Source organism: Rhinoderma darwinii, chromosome 1 (genome assembly GCF_050947455.1).
Source record: "Rhinoderma darwinii isolate aRhiDar2 chromosome 1, aRhiDar2.hap1, whole genome shotgun sequence".
In the NCBI taxonomy this organism is placed as follows: Eukaryota; Metazoa; Chordata; class Amphibia; order Anura; family Rhinodermatidae; genus Rhinoderma; species Rhinoderma darwinii.
In genome coordinates this window covers 24,613,720-24,632,943 of record NC_134687.1, presented here as the reverse complement: position 1 = coordinate 24,632,943, position 19,224 = coordinate 24,613,720, and the positions used below count along the sequence as shown (strand labels likewise).

At 43.5% G+C, this 19,224-nt stretch overlaps 1 protein-coding gene across 2 annotated transcripts in view; it reads left to right on the top strand.

The window, feature by feature from the left end:
• The window catches only part of RMND5A (required for meiotic nuclear division 5 homolog A), a 33,755-nt gene that overhangs the window by 1,699 nt on the left and 12,832 nt on the right, over nucleotides 1–19,224 (top strand). The window lies entirely within an intron of this gene.

The window sequence follows — 19,224 nt, the reverse complement described above, 5'->3', positions numbered from 1 at the left end:
AGTTTGATAAATTTGACAGACTCCCTCCAAGGGCTTATTCGCACGAACGCGGGGAAACTCGGATGTGAAAAACGTTAGTTTTTCACGTCCGAGTTTCACCAGTGCTGGACCTGTTTTCACGGATCCTAATGGACTTGAGTCTATGGAGAGATCCTTGAAAACGGAAGAAAATAGGACATGTTCTATTTTTCAACGGACCCTTCACACGGTGTGTTTAACCCCTACCCGCACCAGGACGTATAGTTACTGAGTTATTCCCGGTGCACACTGTTGCCGACAGCTGACACTCCCCTCTTGCCGGCCAGCGGTCCTTTGCTGCTGATTTCGGCGAATTAACCCCTTAAATTCGGCGATCCGGTGCAATCGCCGAATTTTAGGGGTTTCTAGCATATCGGCAGACCCCCGTCCGAAATCGCGGGGTCTGCCGATAGTTAGTATGGCAAACGGAAGCCAAACAATGGCTTCCGGGTCTGCCATGGACGGAAGCCCATCAGGACCAACCTTCGGCTGGTCCTGATAGGCTTCCTGTCAGAGTGACAGAAAGTCACTGTGTCGTTCCCGATGCACACTGTCGGCGACAGTGTGCATCGGGAACTTGGAGATCAGCTGTGTCCGACAGCTGACACTCTCCAGTGTTGCCGATCAGCGGCTCATCGCCGCTGATTTAGGCAATTAACCCGTTACATGCGGGGCTCGATTGTGATCTCCGCATGTAGTGGGTTTGTAGCGCATCAGCAGCCCCCATGCAATCGTGGGGGCTTCTGATGCTTGTGATGGCACCCGGGGGCCGGACAACGGCCCCCAAGTCTGCCATGTATGTCAGCCTATGAGGATCAGCCTCTGCTGATCCTAGCAGACCAACTGTCAGAGTGACATTGACGTCACACTGACAGTTGGAATACGTTACACTACCTAGGTAGTGTAATGTATTCTAGCAGCGATCAGAGCTGCAGGTCAAAAAAAAGAAAGTGTAAAAAGTAAAAGAAAAGTAAATAAACAAAAATATAAAAAGTAAAAATAAGTTAATAAAAATGTTTTATAAAAGTGTAAAAATAAAAAGTTTTGTTTTCCTATAATAAGTAATTTATTATAGGGAAAAAATGAAAACGTTAAAAAAAAAGTACACATATTTGGTATCGCCGCGTTTGTAACGACCCAATCTATGAAACAATAATGTTAATTTTTCCGCACGGTGAACGCCGCAAACAAAATAAACGGAAAACTGTCAGAATCGCTATTTTTTTGGTCACCACCCCTCCCAAGATATAGACTAAAAAGTGATCAAAAAGTCGCATTTACCCCAAAATGGTATTAATAAAAACTACAACCCGTCCCGCAAAAAACAAGACCTCCCACAGCTTTTTTGACGAAAAAATAAAAAAGTTACGGCTCAGAATAGCGTGTCCCAGAAAATAAATAATTTTATAGAAACGTAATTTTATTGTGCAAACGCGGCAAAACGTAAAAAAAACTATACACATATGGTATCGGCGTAATCGTACCGACCGGCAGAATAAATTAAAACGTAATTTATTGCGCACGGTGAACGCTGTCATAAATAAAGAATTTAAAGCGCCAAAATTGCTGTTTTTTGGTCACCTTAGCTCTAAAGAAGATCCTGAGGGGCCAAAATGCTCACTATACCCCTAGAAAAATTCCTTGAGGGGTGTAGATTCCAAAATGGTGTCACTTTTGGGGGGTTTCCATTGTTTTGGTCCCTCCGGGGCGTTGCAAACCCGACATGGCACTAAAAACCAATCCAGCAAAATCTGCGCTCCAAAATCCAAAAGGCGCTCCCTCCCTCCTGAGCCTTGCTGTTGGTCCAAACATCAGTTTTAGACCACATATGGGGTATTGCCGTAATCGGGAGAAATTGCTTTACAAATGTTGGGCGGCTTTTTCTCCTTTTATTCCTTGTAAAAATGAAAAAATTCTATGTTTCCACAGAAAAATAGGTGATTTTCATCTTCACAGACTAATTCCACTAAATTCTGCAAAAAAACTGTGGGGTCAATATGCTAACTATACCCCTAGAAAAATGCCTTGAGGGGTGTAGTTTCCAAAATGGGGTCACTTTGGGGGGGTTTCGACTGTTTAGGTACCACAAGAGCTCCTCAAACCTGACATGGTGCCTAAAATATATTCTAAAAAAAGGAGGCCCCAAAATCCACTAGGTGCTTCTTTGCTTCTGAGGCCGGTATTTCAGTCCATTACCGCACTAGGGCCACATGTTGGATATTTCTAAAATCTGCAGAATTTGGGCAATAAATATTGAGTTGCGTTTCCCTGGTAAAACCTTCTGTGTTACAGATTTTGTTTTATTGCAAATGAATTTCGGCAAAAAAAATGAAATTTGTAAATTTCACCTCTACTTTGCCTTAATTCCTGTGAAACGCCTAAAGGGTTAAAATACTTTTTGAATGTGGTTTTGAATACTTTGAGGGGTACCGTTTTCAAAATGGGGTGATTTATGGGGACTTTCTAATATATAAGGCCCTTAAAGTCACTTCAGAACTGAACTGGTCCCTGAAAAAATGGCCTATTGAAATTTTATTGAAAATATGAGAAATTGCTGCTAAAGTTCTAAGCCTCGTAACGTCCTAGAAAAATAAAAGTACGTGAAAAAAAATGATGCAAACAAAGTAGACATATGGGGGATGTTAACTAGTAACTATTTTGTGTGGTATTACTATCTGTTTCACAAGCAAATACATTTAAATTTAGAAAAATGCTAATTTTTGCACATTTTTGCTAAAATTTGAAGTTTTTCACAAATAAATATTATTTATCGACCAAATTTTTTCACTAACATAAAGTACAATATGTCACGAGAAAACAATCTCAGAACCGCTTGGATAGGTGAAAGCATTCCGGAGTTATTACCACATAAAGTGACACATGTCAGATTTGAAAAAATCATCTGTGTCCACAAGGCCAAAACAGGCTGTGTCCTAAAGGGGTTAAACAACGTCCGTGTGGACGGCCCCCTTGATATACATGCGTCCGTGTGGACGGCCCCCTTGATATACATGCGTCCGTGTGGACGGCCCCCTTGATATACATGCGTCCGTGTGGACGGCCCCCTTGATATACATGCGTCCGTGTGGACGGCCCCCTTGATATACATGCGTCCGTGTGAATAAGCCACCCTCCATGTTAAAAAATAAAAAGTGTGTTCTGCACAGGATACATTTTTTTTTTGTATGATCGCGTTAAATGAAATATCATAATACAATACACGATTCCATTCTTTTAACCCCTTCCCGACATTTGCCATATGGGTACGCCATGGAAAGCATTGACTTTCCGCAAATTGCCGTACCCATACGGCAAATGTTTGGCACCGGCTCAGAAGCTGAGCCGGTGCCATCATTGTCGGATCTCAGCTGTATCTGACAGCTGACATCCGACTGTAACGGCGGGGACCGAAATTCGCTTAGATCCCCGCCATTAACCCTTTAAGTGCAGCGCTCAAACGCGTTCTCTGCATTTAAGGTGTTTGCAGCTCATCGGAACTGAAATTGCCGGGGTTCCGGTGGCTGCAATGGTAACCGGAGGCCTAATACTGGCCTCCCGGTCTGCCTAGCACGGAAACCGGTCAAGATCCGGCCGGCGGCGGAGCCTGATCGGCTTCCGTAGCCGCCGGCAAGATGGCGCCAAGTCAGGAGCTGATCTGGCGTCATCAGCGGTGGAAGTCAGCTGTATAATACAGCTGACATCCACCAGTAACGGCAGGAACTGGAGCTAGCTCCGATCCCTGCCATTAACCCCTTCGATGCAGCAATCGAAAGCGATTGCTGCATCGTAGCGGATACTAGCAGATTGCCTGTCAGGGCTTGCGATCAGGACTGGCGACTGCTGCTATGGCAACAGGAGACACCATGGCCTCCTGCTCTGCCATTACGGAAGCCGATTAGGCCCCGCCGGGAGGCGAAGCCTAATCGGCTTGCTGTCAGTGAGTAACGGACAGATCTAATACATTGCAGTACGTAGGTAGTGCAATGTATTAGAAAAAAATAAATCTGACAGTTGGATCTTCAAGTCCCTCAGTGGGACTTGAGAAAAAGTGTAAAAAAAAAGTTACAAAAATAAGTTTGAAAACAATAAAAGTTTCAAGTAATAAAATAAAACACAATTACCCTGTTCTCTTAGTCCTTTATTATTGAAAAAAATAATAATAAGCCATACGTCGCCGCGACCGTAACGACCTGAGGTATCAAAATATTATATTATTTATTGCACGCGGTGAAAAGCATAAAAAAAAACCATACCATAGTTTCTGTTTTTTAGTCACTTTGCCCTATAAATATATGAATAAAAAGTGATCAAAAAGTCGCACGTATCCAAAAATGGTTCCTATAAAAACTATAGCTCGTCTCGCAAAAAACAAACCCTCATACAGCTGCGTCGACAAAAAAATTAAAAAGTTATGCTTCTCACAACATGGCGACATGTTGACGGGAAAATATAAAATTTAAAACATAAAGTGCTATAAATTTGGTATCGCCGGAATCGTACTGACTCGCAGAATAAAGGTAACATGTAGTTTATAACGCCTGGTGAACGCTGTATAAAAAAACAACAAAATAAAACTATGGCAGAATTGCGGTTTTTTGTTTACCTGGCTTCCCAAAAAATAGGATAAAAGGTGATCAAAAAGTCGCATGTACCCCAAAATGGTACCAATAATAACTACAGCTCGTCCCGCAAAAAAAACAGCCGTCATACCGCTACGTCTATGAAAAATAAAATTAGTTAAGGCTCCAATAAGTCAGGAAAGAAAAAATATGCAGTTTTGCAGCCCGAGGGTAACATTTCTTCTGTTTGAAGAGGCGATTTATCAAGGCCCTAAAATTAGGGAACCAGGAAGGGGAGGGCCCAAACATATCCGCTGGAAGCGACGGTGCCCGTATTATACCAGGACAACACTTCACAGCAAAATTCCCCAAACTACAAAGGTGCGGAGTGTGGACCAAAAGGGGGATAAGAAAGGACACCATTTATCAGTGCGACACCGGCCTGTGCAGAAAGGATTGCTTCACAGCCTAACACACATCTATGGGTTATTTTATTGTTTTTTTACCCCTTTATTATACCCCCTGACTATGCCCCTGATATACTCTGCCCGGCTTACATATGCCCTACATTATAAACAGAAATACCAACAATACTCAAACAAATCTACTACCAAGCAAAATCCGCTCTCCAAAATCCAAATGGCGCTCCCTCCCCTCTGAACCCTACAGCGTGCCCAAACAGCAGTTTACTTCCACATATATGGCACCGCCATACCCGGCAGAACCCTTTTACCATTTTTTGGGGTGTGTGTCTCCAGTGGCATAAGCTGGGCATGACATATTTGTCACTGAAGTGGCATATCTAGGGAAAAATATACATTTTTAATTTGCACCATCCGCAACTCAATAATTTATGGAAAAGACCTGTGGGGTGAAAATGCTCACTACACCCCTTAATAAATGCCTTGAGGGGTGCAGTTTCCAAATGGGGTCACTTCTCAGGGGTTTCTTTTTATTATTTCACATCTGAGCCTCTGCAATTGTGAGCCAATACTTTGTAAATCGCCAAATTAGGCCTCAATTTCGCATGGTACTCTTTTACTCCTGAGCCTGATCGAATGTCCAGGCAAAAGATTAGGGTCACATGTAGGGTGTTTCTAAAACCGGGAAACACCGCATAATAATTGGAGAGCTGTCCTATTATGGTGGCACAAGCCGGGCACCACATATTGGCATATCTATGGAAAAAAATAAAATTTTCACTCTGCAACATCGAGTGCACACTAATTTCTTCAAAACACCTGCAGGGTTAACATGCTCACTACACCACTAGGTAAATGCATTGAAGGGTGTAGTTTCCAAAATGGGGTCACTTCTGGGGGGGATCCACTGTTTTGGTCCCACAGGCGCCCAGAAACCAATCCAGCAAAATCTGCATTCCAAATGGCGCTCCTTCCCTTCTGAGCCCTGCCGTGTGCCCAAACAGCAGTTTATAACCACATATGGGGTATTGCTGTACTCTGGAGAAATTGCTTTACAAATGTTGGGTTCTTTATTTTTCCTTTATTTGTTGAGAAAATGAAAAATTTTGCGCTAAAGCTACGTCTTATTGAAGAAAAAGGATTGTTTTTATTTTCACTGCCCAATTTTAATAAATTCTATGAAACATCTGTGGGGTCTAAATGCTCACTACACCCCTAGATGAATTCCTCAAGGGGTGTAGTTTCCTAAATGGAATCACTTTTTGGGCATTTTCATTGTTTTGTCCCCTCTGGCTTTGCAAATGTGACATGGCCGCCGCAAACCATTCCTGCTTAATGTGATCTCCAAAAGCCAAATGGTGTTCTTTCCCTTCTCAGCCTCGCCGTGTGTCCAAACAGCCGTTTATTACCACATGTGGGGTATTTTACTCAGGAGAAATTGCTTTACAAATGTTGCGGTGCTTTTTCCCCTTTAGTCCTTGTGGAAATGAGAAAAAATTTGCTAAACCTACATTTTCTTTGAAAAATGTAGATTTTTATTTTCAGGGCCTACTTCCAATAATTTCTGCAAAAAACCTGTGGGGTCAAAACGCTCACTATACCCCTAGATAATTTCCTCAATGGGTGTAGTTTCCAAAATGGGGTCACTTGTGGGGGGTTTCCACTGTTTTGTCCCCTCAGGGGCTTTGTAAATGTGACAAGGCCTCTGCAAACCATTCCTGCTAAATGTGAACTCCAAAAGCCAAACGGCGCTCCATCCCTTCTAAGCCCCGCCGTGTATCCAAACAGCCGTTTATTACCACATGTGGGGTATTGTTTTACTCGGGAGAAATTGCTTTACAAATTTTGTGGTGCTTTTTCTCCTTTAGTCCTCGTGGAAATTAGAAAAAAAAAATGCTAAACCTACATTTTCTTTGAAAAAATTTAGATATTAATTTTCACGGCCTACTTCCAATAATTTCTGTAAAAAACCTGTGAGGTCAAAATGCTCACTACACCTCGATCACTTCCTTGAGGTGTGTAGTTTCCCAAATGGGGTCACTTTTGGTGCATTTCCACTGTTTTGGCACCGCAAGAGCCCTGCAAACCTGACATGGTGCCTAAAATATATTGTAATAAAAATAAGGCCCCAAAATCCACTGGATGCTCCTTTGCTTCTGAGGCGGGTGCTTCAGTCCATTAGGACACTATGGCCACATGTGGGATATTTCCTAAAACTGCAGAACCTGGGCAATAAATATTGAGTTGCGTTTCTCTGGTAAAACCTTCTGTGTTATAAAAAAAATTGGATCAAAAATTTCTGCAAAAAAAATATGAAATTTGTACATTTCACCTCTACTTTGCTTTAATTCCTGTGAAAAGTCTAAAGGGTTAAGAAATTTTCTAAATGCTGTTTTGAATACTTTGAGGGGTGAAGTTTTTAAAATGGGGTGACTTTTTGGGGGTTTCTAATATATAAGGCCCTCAAAGCCACATCACAACTGAACTGGCCCCTGTAAAAATCGCCTTTTGAAATTTTCTTGAAAATGTGAGAAATTGCTGCTAAAGTTCTAAGCCTTGTAACGTCCTAGAAGAATAAAAGGATGTTCAAAAAACTATGCCAATCTAATGTAGACATATGGGGATGTTAATTAGCAAAAATTTTGTGTGGTATAACTGCCTGTCTTACCAGCAGATACATTTAAGTTGAGAAAAATGCTAATTTTTGCAATTTTTCGCTACATTTTGGTGTTTTTCACAATTAAATACTGAACATATCGAGCAAATTTTGCCAGTAACATAAAGTCCAATGTGTCACGAGAAAACATTCTCGGAATCGCTTGGATAGGTAAAAGCATTCCGATGTTATTACCACAAAGTGAAACATGCGGCTCTGTCAGGAAGGTCAAAAGTGGCCATAGAGGGAAGGGGTTAAAAAAATCAAATAAATGTAAACTGCCGTATATATAGCTGACAGAGGCCAAAAGACCTCTATGGGGCCAATGGAGCCTATGTACATATGTAGCATGTACGTTATTAGTTGCTTTCCTGGTGTACACGCTGAACGGACATCACAAGTGTAATGTGAACAGCGCATAACACTGGAGCGTGGATTGTCGGGGTATTGCTGAAAATAACGGACCTGTGTGTGAAACGTTAGTCGGGATTGTTATTCTAGATTTGTGCTCCAGATCCTCCCCCAGACGTGTAAATACAGGAGGGGTAGTCTGTCCTCCGCTCCTCATACATGAGCTATTTTTAGGCTCTTGTATTTCCTTCGGTTTTTATTTTTGGATAAGACTCAACAATTCTTTGCATAGTCCATTGTCTTTCGGCCCATAATTCTCGGGTGACCTGGACAGGACAATAGGTTGTACTTGTCCCCGTGCCGAATGTAAATACAATTAAAGGTCATTATCCCGGAACTCCTCTCTTCGTGTGAAATTTATTCCGTCGTGGACATTTGTTGATGACCCTAGAGCAGAAATGGCCAAAATTCTGAAGAGCAATTCAGGAACCCCTGGTGGCAGAACGTCCGCAGAAAGCAGGCCAGCATCAAATGACTAGGCACAATAGCCAGCGCGCTCCTTCCGCGTGCCCAGCCCCACCCCAAGGTATCTTCTCTTCGTAACGACTGCGGATTTTACCCTGGCCAGTTTAGTTCCCTGTGGAAGATAAGCAGCTTCAGTCAGACGTCTGGCAGCCGCTTATCCCAGTCCATGCTGAAATAATTATGTATGATTGAGAAGTCCACGCATGAATTTTTATCTGGGAGTAGAAAACAATAGTCTAAAGCAGCTGTAAATCTGTATCTGTGATATCTAACTATAAAGCACCCGTAAAAACAAAAATTGTTAGGCCTTATTCAGAGTAACGTTGTGCTGTCCGTTAAGACAACGGACGGCACACGGACCTATACAATTCATGTCCTCCTACGGAAACCTCTAAAAATCCAGACTTGTAAACCAGTATAGATACCAGCAGGCGGCCTCGTTCTTACAATGTGGGTGACCCGGCTCCCCTGTATTATTAGGACTGTTTACGAGGGCACCGAATGTAGGGTTTGTATGTATTTAATGCTCCGTAGAATAGAATTGAGATCATTGAAGCAAAGGAGTCTGGGATATTTAAAGCATAAGAGCGAGCTCAAGTCCATGTTAAAGTGAAGCCCCCCCCCCCCCCCCCCACCTGTAATATGTGCATTCAGCTCCCAGGAATTGGCTAATATAACGTTCCTATTGTGATCCCTCAATCAGGAGGATCCATCGTTCCCGCACATCGAGCATCTATTGGTCTCTAAATCAGATGAGAAGTTAAATTGTAGACTAAATGTCACCTCTGTCGCTCCACTTTCATCAGGATCTTGTTTAAAGACGACCTGTCCCCTCTCCTGACACGTCTTTTTTTTAGTAAACACTTGTATTCCCCCTTAAAATAACAATTCTGGAGAATCTTTTCTTAGAACTCTGGGTTGTTCTGTTCCTCTGTTATTCCTCCTAGAAATTTATTAATAAATTGACAACTGCGTGGGTGTTACCATTCGCCTGGTCATAGGGGTGTGTCACTACATGGACTGAGCACTGATTGGACAATGTCAGTCTAAGGCCGGATTCACACGAGCGTGTGCGTTTTGCGCACCCAAAAAACGCAGCGTTTTGGGTGCGCAAAAGGCACTTAGCAGCTTCGTGTGTCATCAGCATATGATGCGTGGCTGCGTGATTTTTGCGCAGCCGCCATCATTATGACACTCTGTATGTTTTCATTCATACTTTACTGCTGTTGTGCGAATCACGCGAAGTGCTTCCGTGTGGTGCGCGTGATTTTCACGCACCCATTGACTTCAAAAAGTGCGTGCTGCGCGAAAAATGCTCGAATACAGGACATGTCGTGAGTTTTACGCAGCGGACACACGCTGCTCAAAAATCACTGACTGTCTGCACGGCCCCATAGACTAACATAGGTCCGTGCGAGGCGTGTGAAAATCACGCGTGTTGCACGGACGTATTACACGTTCGTCTGAATAAGCCCATAGACAGACCTGTCCGGAGAGGTGACACTTTAAATCTTTGTTCCATTTTCTTTATGATTTCTTGGCTTTGCTGGTTTTATATTGATTTTCGGAAACCCGCCTGCGCCATGCGGTTTTAACGTGTTTTTCTGTCACGTTTTTTTGCGTTTTCAAAGTAATTGCACTGATGAGTTCATACGATGCATTTATGCTCCGTGCGGTTTTTAAAACGAGAGCATGTTCTTTCCAACACTTTTGTTTTTTTTTTTAAACTGTTAATTTTTAATTGTAATTAAAACTGCATAGAAGTCGCTGAGTTTAACTGCAGCTATTTATTAAACGCATGCGGTTTTACAAGCCTAGAGCACTGGGCTGACTTTTCATTGGGGTACAAACTGTATTCTGCAGATGATTTGCACCTAAATGGAAGGGGGTCCGCTGTGCTGGGGGAGAGAATTCTAGCTGGGGTGGCGGAGTATTTAAACTAGGGCTGAGGAGGGAGGTCAATGTAGAAAAAAAAGGGGTAGCCAGGTTAGAGAGGGGTCAGACTATATTGGTGGGGGGAGAAACAGAATGTGGGGAGAGGACTAGACAACCGGATAAGGAGATCCTTTCGTTACAAAACATCAGTGTAAATAAAAAGGCCCGATTAATGTCAAATCACATTTCTGATAATAAAAGTGAAAAACTGACAGGCAAGTTAAAGTGTATGTTCACAAATGCCAGAAGTCTAGCAAGCAAAATGGGGGAGCTGGAGGCCTTGATACTGGAAGAAAATATAGATATAGTTGGTGTTGCTGAAACATGACTGGGCTGTAAATCTACAGGGTTTTACACTTTTTCGGAAAGACAGGACAAATAGGAAAGGTGGTGGTGTATGTCTGTATGTGAGAAGTGATATGAAGGTGGTGGTGTATGTATGTATGTGAGAAGTGATATGAAGGCGAGTGTGAAAGAGACAATAGTGGGTGAATACTGTGAGGAGGTTGAAACCTTGTGTGTGGAACTAGAAAGGGAGGTAAACACTGAAAAAATTACTTTTGGTGTAATCTATAGACCCCCCAATATAACTGAGGAGATGGAAGTTCAGCTATATAAACAGATGGAGCGGGCTGCACAGGCGGGTACTGTAGTGATAATGGGAGATTTTAATTTCCGGGATATTAATTGGTGTCATGGTTCGGCTTCAACTGCAAAGGGGAGACATTTCCTCAACCTGTTGCAGGAAAATTTTATGGGCCAGTTTGTGGAAGACCCGACTAGAGGTGAAGCTCTGTTGGATCTGGTCATTTCTAATAATGCAGATCTTGTTGGGAATGTCAATGTTCATGAAAACCTCGGTAACAGTGATCATAATATAGTTACATTTTACCTATACTGTAAAAAACAAACACAGGCTGGGAGGGCAAAAACATTTAATTTTAAGAAAGCCAATTTCCCCAGGATGAGGGCTGCAATTCAGGATATAGACTGGGAAGAACTAATGTCAAATAATGGAACAGATGATAAATGGGAGATTTTCAAATCTACTTTGAGTTATTATAGTGCAAAATTTATTCCTACAGGTAACAAGTATAAACGACTCAAATTAAACCCCACATGGCTTACACCTTCTGTGAAAGGGGCAATACATGACAAAAAAAGGGCATTTAAAAAATACAAATCTGAGGGTACAGCTGTAGCCTTTGTAAAATATAAGGAGCTTAATAAAATCTGTAAAAATGTAATAAAATTAGCAAAAATACAAAATGAAAGGCAGGTGGCCAAGGATAGTAAAACAAATCCCAAAAAATTCTTCAAGCATATAAATGCAAAAAAGCCCAGGTCTGAACATGTGGGACCCCTAGATAATGGTAATGGGGAGTTGATCACAGGGGATCAAGAGAAGGCAGAGTTACTAAATGGGTTCTTTAGCTCTGTATATACAACTGAAGAAGGAGCAGCTGATGTAGCCGGTGCCAGTGCTGTTAATATATCAGTTGATATACTGAATTGGATGAATGTAGAGATGGTCCAAGCTAAATTAAATAAAATAAATGTGCACAAGGCCCCGGGACCAGATGGGTTACACCCTAGAGTTCTTAAAGAGCTTAGTCCAGTTATTTCTGTCCCCCTTTTCATAATATTCAGAGAATCTCTAGTGACTGGTATAGTGCCAAGGGACTGGCGCAGGGCAAATGTGGTGCCTATTTTCAAAAAGGGCTCTATGTCTTCCCCGGGTAATTATAGACCAGTAAGCTTAACATCCATCGTGGGGAAAATGTTTGAGGGGCTATTGAGGGACTATATACAGGATTATGTGACAATAAATAGCATTATAAGTGACAGCCAGCACGGTTTTACTAAGGACAGAAGTTGTCAAACTAACCTAATCTGTTTTTATGAAGAGGTGAGCAGAAGTCTAGACAGAGGGGCCGCTGTGGATTTAGTGTTTTTGGACTTTGCAAAGGCATTTGACACTGTCCCCCATAGACGCCTAATGGGTAAATTACGGACTATAGGTTTAGAAAATATAGTTTGTAATTGGATTGAGAATTGGCTCAAGGACCGTATCCAGAGAGTTGTGGTCAATGATTCCTACTCTGAATGGTCACCGGTTATAAGTGGTGTACCCCAGGGTTCAGTGCTGGGACCACTATTATTCAACTTATTTATTAATGATATAGAGGAAGGGATTAATAGCACTATTTCTATTTTTGCAGATGACACCAAGCTATGCAATATAGTTCAGACTATGGAAGATGTTCATGAATTACAGGCAGATTTAAACAAACTAAGTGTTTGGGCGTCCACTTGGCAGATGAAGTTTAATGTAGATAAATGTAAAGTTATGCATCTGGGTACCAACAACCTGCATGCATCATATGTCCTAGGGGGCGCTACACTGGCGGATTCACTTGTTGAGAAGGATCTGGGTGTACTTGTAAATCATAAACTCAATAACAGCATGCAGTGTCAATCAGCTGCTTCAAAGGCCAGCAGGATATTGTCGTGTATTAAAAGAGGCATGGACTCGCGGGACAGGGATGTAATATTACCACTTTACAAAGCATTAGTGAGGCCTCATCTAGAATATGCAGTCCAGTTCTGGGCTCCAGTTCATAGAAAGGATGCCCTGGAGTTGGAAAAAATACAAAGAAGAGCAACGAAGCTAATTAGGGGCATGGAGAATTTAAGTTATGAGGAAAGATTGAAAGAATTAAACCTATTTAGCCTTGAAAAAAGACGACTAAGGGGGGACATGATTAACTTATATAAATATATTAATGGCACATACAAAAAATATGGTCAAATCCTGTTCCTTGTAAAACCCCCTCAAAAAACAAGGGGGCACTCCCTCCGTCTGGAGAAAAAAAGGTTCAAGCTGCAGAGGCGACAAGGCTTCTTTACAGTGAGAACTGTGAATCTATGGAATAGTCACCGCAGGAGCCGTCACAGCAGGGACAGTAGATGGCTTTAAAAAAGGGTTAGATATTTTCCTAGAACAAAAAAATATTAGCTCCTATGTGTAGAAATTTTTCCTTCCCTTTTCCCTTCCCTTGGTTGAACTTGATGGACATGTGTCTTTTTTCAGCCGTACTAACTATGTAACTATGTAACTATGTAACATTGTGCGTTTTTAGTGCAGTTTTCCAGTACATCCCTCATGACAGCACTACAGGAGGTTGCCCTATTGACCTCTGTAGGGACAGGAAGACAGAGAGGTTAAAAGGCCCCTCCCACCACCCCTTGCCAGTGTTCTTCCTGTCCCCACAGGGTCAGGAGCAGAGACGTCGCTCCTGTATTGTGCAGGAAAAGAAACTCGGGCAGGGGGCAAGATCGGGGGGTCCGTGCACTCCCCCCTTTTCTTCCCCCTAAAGCCCAGGCTAACACCCATCGAACGAGGGGTCCCTTAGCTCCCACCCTGAGACACCTACTGGAGGAATCCTAGGCAGGGTTCGGGTAGTGTGTGGGGGCTGGGGATTCCCAAGCAGGCTTCGGCCTGGCCGCGGACCAGGCGGGGACCGGCAGCTCCATAGACGTGGACGCACCGGCAGGGATCCTCGCTGCGCCGCATAGCAAGCCTCAGTCGCCGGCTATGGCGGCTGCACTACAAGGAGAGACGAATAACCGACCGGAAATGACGTCGGGCTACTTCCGGTCCGCGGCCATCTTGGAAGGCGGGAAATTCAAAACGACCGCATTTAAAGGGACACGCACAGGTATGTAGTTAGAGCTGATAACTCTAACTTGGATTATTTTCGTGTATTGCATATTGCATTGCCTGTTACCTGTCGCGGTATGGAACTTCCTCGTCCTGATGGAACTCCAGATATGTCCCAGGGTCACGTGAGTCTCACCCTTGGGGTAAGGGTTATGACTCCTTATGTATGTACACCATACTTTACCTACCTTCTGTTTTCTCTAGGATAAAGATTCCTCTCCGAGACAAACTGATAAAAAGAAGGTTAAAAAATGTGCGACTTGTGCAAAAAAATTGCCAGAGTCACATAGGAAACAATTGTGTCAGGATTGTATTGCAAAAATACTAAAGGAGGAACAACCAACGTTCATGTCCGAACTTAGGGCTATGATTTGTGAAGAAGTGAGTCAGTCAGTAGCCTCCCTCGCCCCTCCTCAAGAAATTCCCTCCCACTCCCGGGCAAAAAGACCACGGATGGAAGTGGATCAAAAATATTGTCCCCCCTCTCAGGGGTCTGACTCGGAGCAGGAGTGTTATTACCTATCGGAGAGTGAGTTAGAAGAAGGAGAGGAACTCTTGCCTTCAACTTCTTCCACTCAAGAGAAAAAAAATATTTTTTCTCTTCCGAGATGTCTGATACCTTAATTCAGGCAATACGGGAAACCATGGATATTCTTGAAGAAGACCAACCACATACCATCCAGGATGAGATGTTTGGAGGTCTAATGGAAAAGAAAACAAAGGTTTTTCCGGTAAACGAAAACCTCAAAAGAATGTTGACAACTGAATGGGAAGATTCGGAAAAAAGGCTCTTCATTTCAAGAGATTTTAAAAACAGACTTCTCTTTGATCCAGAAGACACTAAACCTTGGGATGAGATCCCAAAAGTAGATGTCCCAGTAGCTAGGGTTGCTAAAAAAAAAACGCAATCCCATTTGAAGATTCCTCTCAGTTGAAGGACGCCATGGATAGAAAGGCAGACGGGCTACTGAAAAGAGCGTGGGAATCTTCCTCTGCTTTGATCTCGACTAATATCGCGGCCACATCAGTAGCAAGAGCAATGTTTATATGGTTAAACCAGCTGGAGACCCATTTGATAATGAAGACATCACGACAAGATCTATTAGAATCTCTACCCTTACTAAAAATGGCAACCGGATTCTTGGTAGACGCTTCAGCGGAATCTATTAGATTTGCTGCCAGGAATGGGGCTCTCTCGAATGCTGCTAGAAGAGCATTATGGCTCAAAATGTGGTCAGGAGATACGAAGTCCAAGAACAAATTGTGTTTTATCCCGTTTACAGGGTCTCTGATGTTCGGTCCTCTCCTCGATAACATGCTGGAGAATGCAGCAGATAGAAAAAAGGGGTTTCCTGAAGAGAAACCAAAAAACCCCCTCAGTTTGGGAGGTTTTGCCAACAGAGGGATCCTACCTTACAGAACTACAGCGGGAAAGGGAAGTCCGGTCGCTGGAGTTACCCCAAACGAAAAAGGGGTAGAGGATATCTCCTTAACCCAAATAATTCATTCCAGCCCTCAAAGCAATGACGCCAAGAGCGTAGGAGGAAGACTCCTTCAATTTTATCCCAAATGGTCGAGAATAACCCAGATCCCCTGGGTTCTAAAGATCATAGAAGAAGGGTACAAAATAGAATTTTCCTCCAGAGAAATTTCTAATAACCCAGTACCAAGCAAAAGACCTTCATCAGATCCTTATCCAGGACGTCCAGAAACTACTCAAATTGAGAGCCATTTCTCCAGTTCCCCACAACGAAATATGCAAAGGCCACTATTCAAAAATCTTCTTAGTCAAAAAACCAAACGGTTCCTACAGGACAATAATCAACTTGAAGGTCCTAAACAAATGGGTGATATATCGAAAATTCAAGATGGAGTCTTATCAGATCGACTATTCCTCTAATAAGGGAAGAGGCATCAATGTGTACGATCGATTTTAAAGGATGCGTATTATCACGTTCCTATCCACCCCGCGTACCAGAGATTCCTCAGATTCGCAATTCAGGACGGTCCTTCCATTCACCACTTCCAGTTCGTCTGCCTCCCTTTCGGCATTTCCTCCGCCCCCAGAATTTTTACAAAAGTTATGGCAGAGATCATGGCATTCGTAAGATGTCAGGGTATAGTAATTATCCCATATCTAGACGACTTCTTGTTGACGGCAGATACTCCGTCTATCTTAGACAGTCATCGGTCACAGGTTCTTTCCCTACTACAGGAATTGGGATGGATAATCAACTTTCAGAAGTCGAGTCTTCCTCCCCAAAAACAGAAGGTCTTCTTAGGAGTACTGCTAGACTCCTCCCTTCAACATTCCTTCCTCCCAAGAGAGAAACAAATACTCCTATTGGCAGAAGTAAGGAAATTTTGGGGGAAAGACGCCTGTTCCATAAGGGAATGTATGCGGATGTTGGGAATGATGATGTCTTGCATCCAATCTATTCCATGGAGTCAATTTCACTCCAGACCCTTACAGAATCTGATCTTGTCCCAGTGGGATCGAAAACAGAACTCCCTGAATTCAAATTTCCGAGACACTGAAATCATCCCTCCTGTGGTGGCTCTGAACAAACAACATAGACAAGGGAGTCCCTGGAGAACCTTTCCTTATGTAGTGATTACCACAGATGCCAGCAAACACGGCCGGGGGTCGGTAATCCAAGACCAGCACTTTCAGGGCACATGGCCTGTTCAAATGAAGATGATGTCCTCAAACTTCAGAGAACTAAAAGCCGTATGGGAGACACTTATAAGAGCTACACCCATCATAAAAGGGAAGCATATAAGAATTTTATTGGACAACACGACAGCGGTGTCCTTTCTTCGCCATCAAGGGGGAACAAGACACACGCTTCTTCAGGCCCTCTCTACACAAATTTTCAGTTGGGCAGAAGAAAATGTCCTATCAGTCGCTGCAGTCCACCTAAAAGGCTCAGAGAACCTATCAGCATATTTCCTGAGTCGGGAAAAAGTAGACCCTGGAGAATGGTCCCTAAACAGGGAAGTCTTTCTGTCCTTAACCCGAAGTTGGGGTTATCCACAAATAGACCTGTTTGCCACGAGGAAAAACTCCCAGGTAGAGACATTCTTCTCCCTAAATCTCAGAGACAACCCATTGGGAGTAGATGCATTGTCCCAACCCTGGGGCATGGATCGGGCCTATGCCTTTCCTCCGTTTCCTCTAATACCAATGGTATTAAGAAAAATCCAGGAAGATTTGATAAAGCTCATCATTATTCTTCCCTATTGGCCAAAAAGAAGTTGGTTTCCAATCGTAAAATACCTAGCATTGGAAGACCCTATCATGCTCCCAGTCAGGGAGAATCTTCTCTCCCAGGATCCCTTATTCTTTCAGGGAATAGAAACTCTGAAATTGTCAGCCTGGATCCTGAAAGGCAGATCTTGAGGAACCACGGTCTGCCAGACGAGGTAATTTCAACTATCTTATCAAGTCATAAAGAAGTTACCTCAAAAATCTATCAATAAATTTGGAAGAAATTCTGTTCCTGGTATGGAGATCCAGGACCAGACCCCTTTTCTCCCAACATTGCGAAAATCCTAGATTTTTTACAATCGGGATTCAAAAAAGGGCTTAGCCCCAGTACCTTAAAAGTACAGATTTCAGCCTTAGGCCTCATTCACACGGCAGGGTTTCCCGGCCGGGTGCCGGCCGTTCATAAATCGGCCGGCACCCGGCTGCATTAGGAATAATAGACCCCTAATGGGGCTATTCACACGACCGATTTTTTGACGGCCGGAAAATCCGGCCGTCAAAAAATAGGACATGCTCTATCTTTGCCCGGACACCCGGCCGCCCGGCTCCCATAGAAGTCTATGGGGCCGGGTATTACACGGCCATCACCGGAATGTGTTCCGAGTGATGGCCGGGTTTCCCGGCGCTTGCGCTCTATCTCCTCCTCCTCACAGCGCAGAGTGCATGTGAGGAGGAGGAGTTGATGCCATTCTGACGAATGGCATCGCTGTACACTGTTGCAGGGCCGGGGTGTACAGCAGGTGGAGGGAGCGCTGCGCTGGCTCCCTTCCCCTGCTTGTTAAAAGCACCCTGGCTCGGCGACACCTTCGATGGCGCCGCTAGTAGTAGTAGCAGCAGCTGCTGCGGCTGCTACTACTGTAGCGACGCCACTATAGCAGAGCGGGGAGGTATCTCCCCGCTCTGCTATGTGCTAGCCCCACTTTAGCTCCTTGAAGGAGCGGAATCCCCGTGTTTTCGGGGATTCCGCTCCTGGACAGAGCGCTTGATGTCTCTGTCCATATCTGGGCAGTGACATCAGGGGAAACTCCTGAAGCGGAATCCCCGAACACATGGGGATTCCCCTTCAGGAGCTGCCGCTAATGTCACTGTCCGGAGCTACCCGGCCCGGCACGGATGCATAACTTTATGCAAACCGGCCGGGCAAAATGGCCGATTTTACCGGCCGACACTCGGGCTCGGGAACGACCCGGTCGTGTGAATCCCGCCTTAGGAATTATTTTTTTTTAATACTCCCCTGGCTGAACATCGGTGGATCAGAAGATTCACTCAAGCGGTCTCTAAACTGAAACCTTCCCTAAAGTTCCTACCTGGGATTTGAATGTAGTGTTAACGACTCTTTGTGAGCCCCCCTTTGAGCCGCTCGACACAATTAGTATGCACTTTTTAACTCTAAAAACTGCATTCTTAGTCGCTATTACTTCAGCAAGAAGGATTGGAGAAATCCAATCTCTGTCAGTCATAGAACCGTACCTAAAAGTACAAGAGAATAAGATCATCCTAAAGCTGGATCCTTCCTTTATTCCAAAGGTATCTACTGCTTTCCATCGAGAACAACAAATAATTCTACCTTCCTTTTATCCAGATCCAAAAAACCAACAAGAAGAAAAATTCCATTGCCTGGATGTCAGGCGAACAATTCTTCAGTATCTGGATAGAACCTCCTCCTGGAGACAAGATAAAAATCTATTTGTCCTATTTGGGGGAAAGAATAGAGGAAAGAAAGCCTCAAAAGGCTCTCTAGCGAGATGGGTAAAAACTACCAT